Below are 12,273 nucleotides of genomic sequence, written 5' to 3'. Positions count from 1 at the left end.
AAAATTGGAACACTGTTTTACAATATTTATCTAAGAATCATTTTTTTTTGCTGTCTGCTATATCTGTACAGACATAGGTACCTGTCAATATGAGACACTGCCATCCCTTTTAGATCATCATTTTGCTTTTAAGTTTATTCAAAACGTAGATGATTTAAAATCTCTCCTTGAAGAAACAAGGATATGCATACACATCATTTTATTGAAAACACATACGGTTTAAAATCTTTCCTTGAAGAAACAAGGATAGGCATACACAATGGTATCTATTAATAAAGAGCAAAATTATGAGCTCATTTTATTTGTTTTGAATCAACACAACCTCACTTCTTTCCCAGCTATACCAGCTTTATACTGGAGTAGCTTCATTGGTAAAATATGTCTTTAAACAAGTATTTCTAATCTATGTGTGAGATCATAATCAGATTCTCCACATACTTAGTGTTTTCAGTAGGTCGTATACAAATAATTACAACCAGTAAATGACTCCAGGTTTCCCAAATATTGTAGTTTGCACTGAGGTTAAGACACCTTGTTTTGGTGGGATTCCTGACAAAATGCGGGATTGTCCAATTGTTCCCTGTAAAACAGTGATTTCAAATAGGGCGTGAGAAAATTTGCTTCCTCCCGGCAAGCCAACTGATCAGAAGGAGGATGTCTAACTCAAACTGAATAGGATAGTCTCACATTCCTACCTTTTTCTATACTTCTGTATTATGTTTAACATCTTACTGGGTTTATATTATATATATTATATAGCTATCATCATTTTAGATATAAATATATGATTTATCCATATACTATATTAAAGCACAATGACTAGAAGTTAGCAGAAGTTCACCATACCACTACCTATAAATAATGGATGGCTGAATGCAAGGAACTCATCCCTGAATATTATTTCTGGTAGTATGTTCTTTTATTCTTCCAAGCACAGATCTTGTCTTCAGCACAGATTTGATTTAAGTTTCGGATGCTCCTAACAAGGACAGCACAGAGCTCTCCTATTTAAGCAGCAGTGGGGTTTGCACTTGAGTAATCCAAGGGTGAAACAACCTTTTCTCACTGTCATTGGAAGCGCTATCACAACCAGTGCAGCGCAAGACTCAGAAATGTTACAGAAGACATCACCTTGCGAGAGAAATCCCTTCCTGACACGCGAGGACTCAGGAGTAACCTAAGGCCATGCTATACACAAAACAAGCAATACTTTTCTCATGTGACCAAATAGGAGAAATACAACACATTCTGCAAAACACGGTGTTGGGTGTTCCTCTGCGTGTCCGGCTGTGGTAGGAAGCAACAAGATATCCACCAGCCCTGTGCCAAAAGTGGTAATTCTGTAATTGTGCAAGTGAAATAATTCACTTAGTTACACTCAAAGGTAATAGAAGTTAAGGAAGTGGCCCAGTTATCAGGAATAAAACAATGAATTTTAAATCCTACTGACTTAAAATACCTGAATCAGAGAAACTGTAACCAAGCAATTGAACTAGTGACTTTTTTTCCCCAGTACCATTACTGAAGAAAAGAATGAGGAAGGGTGGACTACTGAAGTACACACAACTTTTTTGGACTGGGAAGTATTTTAGCTTGTGTAAATATCCGTTGAAGTTTTGGAAATAAAATGAGGCAGCTGTAGGCCAGAAGTAATACTAGACTGTGGACAAATGGTGTCCTCAGTTGAAAATACACTAATCTTATACTGCTATATATTTTGTTCTGTCTGTCCTCTAAGATTTGGGATAACTTGCTTATTCTTTAAATCAAGATCTGCCTCTCAGTTAAGGTTTTCAGGCTCTGGTATAGCATGAATAATAGGCTCTAGTATAATAATAATAATAATAATAATAAATGATGTCTTTTATGTTATTTATGTACACAAAGCATTTGATAATGCAAAGATCAAGAAAATCATCCATCTAGATGAAGAGGTGAGGCCCAATCACTAACTATACCTGCCAACTAAAGCACCTTTTCTAGACTCACCTAAGCTCTTAAAAAATGGTGCAATTCTCTCTTTCACACAGTAGAATAGAATTCATGGTAATTTTGCTGTGCTACAAGGCTACTGAGAAAATAGTGTCAAAAGCTGGAACTATATAAAAAAAAGCATGTTGGAAAAAAGAATAATTCACAAAACTTCTCTTGCGGTGTAAACTTCTAGTCTAAATGACAGTGAAAAAACATCAGAATTTTGAAATTCAAATATTTGTCCAGTTCTACAGAAGGCCTGGATCCTTCCTGGCTTGCCTTTCTTTTACTCTATCTCACTGCTAACGCCACCTGTCCCTGATTGCTCTCCATGCAATCAAGTCCTAGTTGCTAGGCTCTTCTTAGTGACTCATCTCTTACCCTGATCTCCCAGCTCTGAAAATGCTAAGCCTTGACTTTTATCAATTACTTCTGTAGAAAAACAAGACATAAAATAGATGACTAAGCCAACCATTTGAACATCAGGATGAGAACATTCATGTTCTAACATTGCTTTGACCTGGCAGGGTTTCTTTCTGCCTAATCCCGCCGCTCAAGAGCTCTGGATAATTTACGGTTTAGAGGGTCATACGCAAGCCTCTGGTTTCCTACAGAAAACATTATCTGTTGCCTCCGCTGCTTTTCCCCGGGCATGCTGCTTCCCACTTTATATCTCCAATTGCCGCCCTGAATTTAAAATCCCATAATACATGGTGTACTTCCTTTTTTTGTCCAGCATTTTGGTATAGGCCTGCTCATTTAGGGATTTGTTATTCAGTGCTCTGCAATACAGTCGGCAGTTTTGCCTGTTGCACACTTCCAAAAGTTTCTTTCAATTCTTATTTAAGTTACCTTATGTTTACTGCCCTTACACTGCCAGTACTTGCACTGATGAAGAACCAAAATCTCTAGGCAGGTGCTTTACACAGTTCTTAATCATTCAGAAGACAAGTAGGGTGATGCTTGATGGTTAAGACAGACGGGAAAGATTGGTTGTGCATTGATATAATCTTAAGTAAAACAGGAGTTTGACATTGTCAAGAAGAAGAAATGATGAATGGCTGCTGTTAAATGCTATGGAAGGAAAGAAGAGAGGAGAGAAAGAAAGAAACCCAAACAAAACGAAGAACCCAGAGAACCCAAGACTATTATGTGAGCACATCCCTTCCGAATGTTTTAGACAAGTCACTGTGTCAAAATGAATCCTGTGTTTATTCCCTAAAAAATTATGGCCAGGAGGATTTTCAGTAAGGAGCTAGGGGACTGTCTCCACTGCCCCTCTGCAGAGTTTGGCCGTGGCCAGCCAAGCCCCTTCTGAATACTCTGCTCAATTACTTCTTCAGTTTTATTCAGTTGGACTCCTTTACAGCAAAGCTATGCAATAAAACCAGTTCTACAGAATTGGTACCACACCTGCTACTGAGACACACACTCTTCAGAATTGAAGCTGCCGCTTAATAAATACAGGCTCTAGCTGAATGACAGCTTAGTCTCACCTCCTGCTCCTGAAGCACTCTGAACCACCTTGCCTCCATATGGCCACAGCTCTGTATCTGTTCACACTCAGGCTCGCTGCTGGAGGTTTTGCCTTCCAGGAACAGTGGGCCAGCACTCAGCGCCAGCACCCTGCAGGTGTACCTCACTTAGCCAAGAACTGAGTCACAAACAGCATCTTCCATTAGGTGTCAAGTCACTCAGGTAAACAGTTTTTACTTTTCCTAACAGATGAATTAAACTGCTAACAAATAGAGAGAGAGTGAGAACACACACCTTCCCAAGCCCAATGCCAAGGGCAGCACTAGACTTTCATGCCACTATAATAGATACATTTTAAGAGGACTGCAGCCTATATATTTAAGGTCTTGCTATTATCAAATATTATATATCTATTCAAATAACCTTTCTTTCTAAAAAACTATCAGAAAGGCTTCTCAGCACCATAATGTGTACATGCTGGCGTGAAGTATACTGTTGACCCTAGTATATCACTTGTCATTTGGTTAATGCTCCATGAGATCCAAATTTGGACACACATTTGTGGTGCTTGTTTTCAGATCTCATGGTCAATCTGTTGGATGCATGGCCACCCAGACACAGCAATAAATATGAGTTGGAAGCTTGTTGATACACACTGCAGAGAATGCTAGATTCCAAAGAAAACCAAACCCACAGTATCAGACTCTGTCCTCCCTCCTCTCACAGACCACCCCACCTCATGCCGCACAAATAATTTACTTCCCCGAAAGGGATATTAGAGAGCGTAGAACTTGATCCACTTCACAGAAAACCTTCCACTGTCCACTGCAGTATTTTCAAGAAAACACCACTAGTTGCTCCCATATAAACACCTCCTGTATATGCCATATCCTCAGCACTTATCTCAAGGATAAGTTATGAAAGAGTATTTGCACTTGATTCCTTAAAAATTTGAAGTGGAAACAGATAACAACATCATGGCATTCCACTCAAACAGTCACACCATACCGAAACATTTCTGAGTCGCTCTTCACCACATACCAGACTAGAATAAATATACATAAAGAATTAAAGAATAAAAAAAAAATCATGGGTTGACGAGATCAGCATATTAAGGTGTATATGATATGCCTGACTTCCTCATTCTTACTTTAATCCAGTATTGTTTGTATAAAACCTGAAGTGAGGAGTAAGAGTTGTAACACTCAGATCCCTAGCTAGTTATGTATTCCAAAGTAAAAATTAATGACATCTGATAAATTCAGAAAGTTTGCGTTTAGATTTTTATCTTAAATTCTTGCAACTGTGAACATATTTGGAGATAGGATCAGACCCATTTCTAGCAGCACGTTTTTCTTAACAGAACTCATTTTGCTGCTTTAGTTGGTAGGAGATATATGTCTTTTCCTGTTTTCATCTCACAAAGTGTACCGTAGGAAACTCTGTGATAATAAGAAGCTATCTCTTGTTAAATTAATAGTTGCATAGTACACGGAACAATAGTTTCTATAGTTTACAGAAAACAGTCATCCTTCTGAAATACCAGTTCAAAGACTTTCAAAGGATTAAGCAATATGCACTGCCTACCCACTTTACCATAAATACTGCAATTTCTGCGGGCTCTGTAATGACAGAGCTCAGTCACGAGAGCAGTGAAGTCGGTCAGGCTGGTCCCAGACGTGCCGGTGCGTGCGCCGAAGGCTGCCCCAGCTCACCTCGCCTGGCCCGTACAGCACGTTCCTGACCCGTGTCCTACGCCGACGCCGCCTTTATTGGACCTGCGCTCCCCGCTTCCCACCAGACTAATTGCACCCTGGGCCATAGCAGTATTTCAACAGGTTCTTGTGTATTTTGTAGAGCTCAAAGGTAAGTCTGACGGGTTTTTTTTTTTTAATGTTTATTAGTGGATCTGATTAATAATCATAGTGTTCTTTTATACAGCGTTCGGCAATCGGTGCTGTTGTAGCCAAATTCTGCTTAGAGTGTATTTCTGAGAAAATAACTGACCCCCCCCCCATTTTGTGATTCAAACATTAAAGCAGAGAAGTAGCAACCATAAACAATGGCAGTATTTCACTCAAATTCATACTTTTCCTTAGTGGCTATTTATGCTCCTTACCAAGCAAGTATGGAATTTCTCTCAGAGTCAGTTCAGAGCCATTTTAAGTGCGGGGGTGGTGGTGGTGGTGGTGGTGAAGGGAAGCATTCTGTGTATGCTACTTTATACCAAATTTCTGTAAGGAAACATATTGCTACATTGTTATTGCTTCTGCTGAGTTTAGTTATACTGACAATGAACAGGAAATACACACTTAGGAAGCTCAGCCAGCGTACTTACACTTGTCAGGCTGCTAGCTAGGAACAGAGGGGAAAAATTACATTAATTATAGAATACAATTCATATTTATATTCCTCCTTATAATTCACTACAAACTTACAAATTATTTTCTCAGTACAAAAATCAAAATATATTTAAGCTTGAAAATTTAATATTCATTGCTCATTAAATTGAGAAGTATCTCATCCTTGGAGAGCAATCCAAAATTTAGAGCAAAGAGCAAAAATCCAACATGTTTCTGGGACCATCATTTGCTGTTATTTCTTTCTGAATTCTAGAAGAGTAATTCTCTATATGTTGCTTTATATTTGTTCCGTCTATTTTTGGATCACTGATGTAAAGGTAAAAATAATCTGCTTTATGCGGCTTAAAAAGCGTAGCAAGTGTGAAAGCTCTGCAAATACGAACATGTTACTCCAGACCACAAGAAAGAAAGAAGTGCCATTAATAATTTGCTTATCATGTCACTGTTTAGTACATAAAGTACTTTCTAATTACTCCTGTAAGGGAGGGAAACAGTGCAAGGTTCAATTTATTGGTATGCAAAAGAAGGTCCTTTGAATTTATAGTTCTGAAGACTGTATCATCTACCCAGAAGAAGAAGTTGAAATGATTGTTTTCTTGACAGTTGCAAAGATTTTGCAGACGTTACACCTACCACTGGCAGCTGCTGGGTTGTGTTCAGGAAATAGATGTTGCAGTTACTTTATCATGCCAAAAATCTATTTTAAAATACTTAAAATACCACTAGATATACATTTATATGAAAATCGCCATATAAGAATTTATGAGGACATTTTTTTCTGTGTTGCAGAAATATTCAGCACAAATCTGAGCAGTTTAAGGAAAACACAAAGCCAGATGCAGTATCAATGCCACCTTCACGGTGAAGTCCAGAGACCCAGGGGAGGTTGATATGAATGGAACCAGGGCTTCACCCAGAGTGTAGGCGTGCAGATGTACATGTATGTACACTAGCAGCTTCATATTGAATACTTTCTGCTGTAAAGCAACTTTAATCTTTATTAATAACAGACTAACAAGGGGTTTTGTAGCCTTTTTTCAATTTACTTCAATTAAAAGAAAGAAGTCTGTATGATATAGAATCACAAACTCCTCAAGGTGGCTGTACCTACATGAGTATTTTAATCCATCCAGAGTGTGCTTTTAAAATCTCCTGATCAACTCCACTTGTTGCCCTTTGGCTTACACCACCGGGCACTCCTGTCAGTAAGCTAAGTGATGTGCTCCAGGAGTAGCCTAACACAGGCCAGCTCTAAAGGGTCCTCAGTCAAAGGGAAGAGATTGTGGCAAGTTCAGAGTAAACCCCCTCCAGAAACGTGTGAAGAGTGAGTATCAAGCCCTCAGCACCTCTGTGGATCACTTGCAACCGGGCTACGCATTTTCCAGTATAGACACAATCAGTGCATACTCAGGTTCACGCCAGAGTGCCACTTTTATGGGAAATTGCATTCACACCTTGGTGAATTCCTTGAATAAGGGCCACTACATCTCTTCATAAAGCCATACACTGAAGGAGAAATTTTACCCTTCCCCTTTTTGGAGTTGGCTTTTGTTTTCTACCCAGCTGTCATAGGTCTCATGAAATTTGACTCTAGCAGCACAGAACAAAACGCAAAGTGCAAAGTCACTGAAGAAACATGGTGGTGACCATCCTATGTAAACCCCTCTTTTTTTATGCTAAAAAAAGGTAGAGCTAATCTAGGTAACTGAACTGCAGCCTAATCCCACACTGATGTCGTTTCTACTCACTTCAGGCTGTGCCTACTGCACTGATTTCCACTGAGCTAGTACTGAGTAATGTGAATACCAGTGAATCAAAAAGCAAGAGCGTTTCTTTTTTCCATTAATAATCTGTTCATTGCTTCCTTATACACTTACTTGACCGCCTAATTTCAGGTTTGGGCTCTTCTGCAAGTTTGGCTAATCTATAGCACTGCTGTTTTACTGCAATAGCACTATTTGCATATTAAGCTCTAAAGGCAATGAGTATCTTTGAAGAACTTCAGTGTTTTTCTAAACTGTATGAACATAAATGTTGCACTAGAAAAAGAAGAGTTCATTATTACACACAAAAGGATTTCCAGGAAGCAGTTCATCACAGCCTGAGAACTAGAGTACACAATCTTCAAAGCAAGGAGGTTTCTTCTCTATGGTTCGCTATGAGGAAGGTTACACAAGTAAGCCAATCAGAAAAAATGACAAAGAATTTGTTCAGCAAGGATATTGACTCCTTTGTACACTCTTCTGCGAATTAAAATTATAGTTAAAGTGAATTGAGCGTAATTCTCCTATGTAGTTTAGTTACAGTGAAGGCATAATGAGCAATATGATCAAACCCACTTTGTTCACTAATGACTATTAATACAAGGAAGGAAAGACCATGCCACTGAACTAAAACAACAATACTGTTAAAATGAAAGCGTGTGTTTGACAACTTTGTAAAATACAACAGGCTTTTTTCTTCACTATTTTGCAGTTATTAGTGCTAACAAATCAAAATCTAATATTCAGATTGCACAGCATTTCATAGTCAGGTGGAGCCCTATCATTCAAATTGTAAACATAATCGGAGCTGATAACTGAACTCCAAAGGAGTTTTCTTTGACTTGCTTGTTTGGGGTCCAAGTGGTTATCATGAGTTTGACTGATACTCAAGCAGAAGTTCTCTGTTTTATTTTTCGCTAAATAAGTTACAAATGTTTTCCAAGCATAGCTCCTTCCCACCATATAACAGACCTTAACTTGGGAAATAAGCAGTGTTGAGAAACAGAATATATGTTAAAAAGCAGATTAAATGGCATTTTATAAATACACATGCATTTCAAGTAATGGTACCATCTTCTAACCATGAAAGAAATAAGAATAAAGCTAAAATGAGATACCTTGACAGGATATTTAACTATCGTCTACCCATTGATATAACATTACCCATAGCTGACTGCTATCTACTGTTACTGTACATGCACTTTCCATTGCTCTGACAGTGTTACACACAAAGAAGCTAACCTGGGGTAAATGCACAATTAAATAAAAAAAAACAAAAACAAAAACCCCCAAACCAAACAAGAGAACAAAACCAGCTCCCCCCCCCCCCCCCAAAACCCCAAAAAAAACACCCATAGGAAAAAGCATAAGACGTAGGAGGGGAGGCTGAACATGAAAGAAATAGTTCCTTTTTCCAGGTGTATATCTCCTTTCTTCAGATGGTAAAGTACCTACATACATGGACACCTAATTAAGTAATGATGCTGAAGATGTAACTTATTATACTTTTTATTGTGCTGCCACATGAGAGGTTACGTGTGGGAGTTAAAAACTGCATGACCTCAACCTGTCGCATATGTAGAACCACCCCCCCCCGCCAAAACCCCACGGATATACTGAACAGCATACCTGCTATGATCATGTGACTTCAAGTTGAGTTTTTCTCATCCTTCTCAATCTAACATTTGAAAAATTAATACATAATATACAGCTTCTAGTTTCCTACAGGAAAAGAAGTTTCCACACAAATTCAGCATCATCCATAAACCCCGGACTCATTTAGTTTTCAATTTGCTCCTGGCAGCATTCATATGACGGTCACTGCTCAGCGTCACAAAACATTACCCATCAACTTTCAGGGCTAGTTGCAACAATTATATTTCTTCACAATGGAGCATAACTCTTTAGCATGCTCTTGGAGTTGCTGCCTGCCCAGAAAACATTGCCTCAAGCATGCCATCCAAATATGTATCATTACCTCATTCTGTAGCAAAATGGTTTTGAATTATTCCCCTCTGAATATGAGGCCTGTTTACAGAACCATGGCATTTTTTTGTGCAAAAAGCTTTTGTTGATCATCAGTATCATTTTAGGTCATTAACACTCAGGGATGTAAAGTTTTCAGCATCAACACATGGTAAACTAGTGAGATTTCTATAGTATTACACTAACTTTTTTACCAGCTTATTTGGGTCTTAACCAGGTAGCTTTGTTTTGCAAAATAAAATAATGGACAAAAGTGAATTTCTTGCAGGTTCTGCATATAACAAAACAAACTTTGAAGTCAACACCATGCAACCCTCCCGTGGAATGATTTTCATTTTTCTGCTTGTAAGGCTGCAATGGAACAAAAGCAATACCGAGGGCAGAAAAGTAAACGAAACAAATAATGGAAACAGCACAATTACAGACAACAATCAGCCTACAGCGCAACCAGCTTCAAAGAGATTTGTTCTGCCTACGAGTACTGCCATAAACCCTCCTACCATCAGGCATGCTGCACCAACAACTGCCAATGCCAAAGAAAATGTGGCAAAAGGAACAGAGATGAGCAGTCGGCCAAACAGCACACCCCTGAGGTCCACTGATGGCACCACTTTATCTTCAAATGTCACGATGGTATCGAAAGATGGAATAAATAACTCTGCCACAAACTTCAACAGAATCCCAACGTCTTTTGCGACATTTACAACAATGGGTGACTTTTATGGAGTGACCAGAAGTGCTGCAGCTACTTCTGCTTCCACAGCGACACCAAGTAACTCCACAGTCACCTACAGTGCCCCTTCAGCTGCGACAGTCCCCAGTGATAACTCCTCAATCAACCCCACCGCATCATCCCCCACCAGTATCACTCTGACATCACCCATGGTGAAGCAGGACAGTCCTACGCCAAACTTCAACCCCATTCAGCAGACAACAGAGCTGAATCATAATTTCAGCAATTCTACTCCATCATCTAATTCCAAAGATGCCAATGAAGGTAAGCATCCAACTAAAGTCCAACTGGTTTAATAAAATCATAATGCTGAACTAAAACCTTTTTTTTTCATTGAACAGGAGGCTTTATAAGATGTATGAATTAATAAGTGACTTAGTACAGACTAAAACTAAAACTCACTCAAAATAAAAAATATTTTTTAACATTATGTGCTGTTTGCTTGTTTGTTTAACACTTCCACGAGTGGGGGAACCTAACGACAGGTACTGCCCATTCACACTGGAGTGGACCTTCAAAGCAGCTGTGTAGAAATAACATTTAAAACATGTAACATGTCAACTTATTTAAGTTCAGAAACTTTTGTAACCAAAGATGACTTCTTATAAATACTTCCAAAGGAATTACTCATTAAGCATTTAATTATCAAGTTGAGTATGCGTGGGAAAACAATGGAGCATAAAACTGTCATGGCACTTTTTTATCCTGCTGTTCTGAATCAGGTCTTCAGGAAAAGAAAAGGAAAGATCAAAAGAGACAGTAATTTTTTGCCATTAATTAGCTTTCAAGCTTTTAACACGGGACTGAAAGGCTTATCCATCATATCCAGTAGAGTACAGTTTGTACTAAGAACTGAAAGAGCATCAGACTTTCATGTTTCCAATCATAGCTCTAATAATTACAATGTACCTGATTTTTAGATAGTATGACTGAAAAGGAAAGGGGGAGGGAGAGCAAGTTCCAAGAAAACAGAATACTTTGAAGAAAAGTTTTAGGAAATCTGAGGAAAATCTTGGAGGAATGCAGTTATCCTGCTAACTGAACAGGTGCAGAAAGCATTACTGGATTTCTTACCTCGCATACTCAAAAACTGGTGCTCTAAAACTTAATCACTTGAAATTCAGAGGCTGCAAATTTAACTGCAGGCTTAAATACTTACAAATAATTGCATTCAAAGAGTGATTACTGCTTATTTCTTTAAATAAAAGGAAAGTGATTGAATCTGTAATTAAACCTGGAACATTTTTAGACTAAAAACTCATTTAGCTGCCTTTTTTTTTTTTAAACCCCAGTTATTCCCTTGAAAATCAAGGATGGAGATGTCCATTTTCTTTTATAAAGGCAGAAAGTTTTTCTGCAGAGAGGCTGGTTTAGTCATAGTCTGCAAAGTGTTTCAGACCCTTGGTGAAAAGTCTCACTCCACAAAGCCCTCGACTGCTACAAAGTGAGAGTGAAGTATCTGATCTTACAGGTTTATTATTCTCATTCAACTGTCTCTTCTTTCTTTCTTTCTTTCTTTCTCTCCTAGACAAAACCAACAAAGGAGGAATGATAGTTGGTGTCATTGTAGGAGCCATTTTGGGATCTATATTAATTGGTCTGATTGGATATTTTATATGTGGTAAGAAAAGGTCTGAGTCATTTTCCCACAGACGGCTTTATGATGATACAAGGAATGACCCAGGTAAGGAATAGCACAAGTGTTTTGCATAAGAACATCTTTTATTTCTACACAGAGCTGCTTAAATAGTCTGGTCTTACTGAATTATTAGGAATTATATCAACAACTCCAGTCAAACTAGTTTTCAATTGACAGTACTTTATTATTTTTAAATTTTAGCTTAACCAATACTCCCCCTAACTCTATGTCTCCTCCTTACAAGTTATTTCTTTAATGTCTGAAATATCAGGAAATACTGTATCTAATATCAGTGAAGCTGTTCAAAGAATTGCGGGTGACTTCAAAACTATAAAAGAG

General features: G+C 38.3%; 1 protein-coding gene across 2 annotated transcripts in view; it reads right to left on the bottom strand.

The window, feature by feature from the left end:
• ANO3 (anoctamin 3) overlaps positions 1-12,273 on the bottom strand; it is a 209,269-nt gene that overhangs the window by 16,855 nt on the left and 180,141 nt on the right. The gene's annotated exons all lie outside the window — the stretch shown is intronic.

The sequence above is a fragment of the Haliaeetus leucocephalus genome, unplaced genomic scaffold (assembly GCF_000737465.1).
Source record: "Haliaeetus leucocephalus isolate CR32 unplaced genomic scaffold, Haliaeetus_leucocephalus-4.0 Scaffold173, whole genome shotgun sequence".
NCBI lineage: Eukaryota > Metazoa > Chordata > Aves > Accipitriformes > Accipitridae > Haliaeetus > Haliaeetus leucocephalus.
Note: the sequence above shows the minus strand (reverse complement) of the source record. Positions and strands in the feature narration are given on the sequence as shown.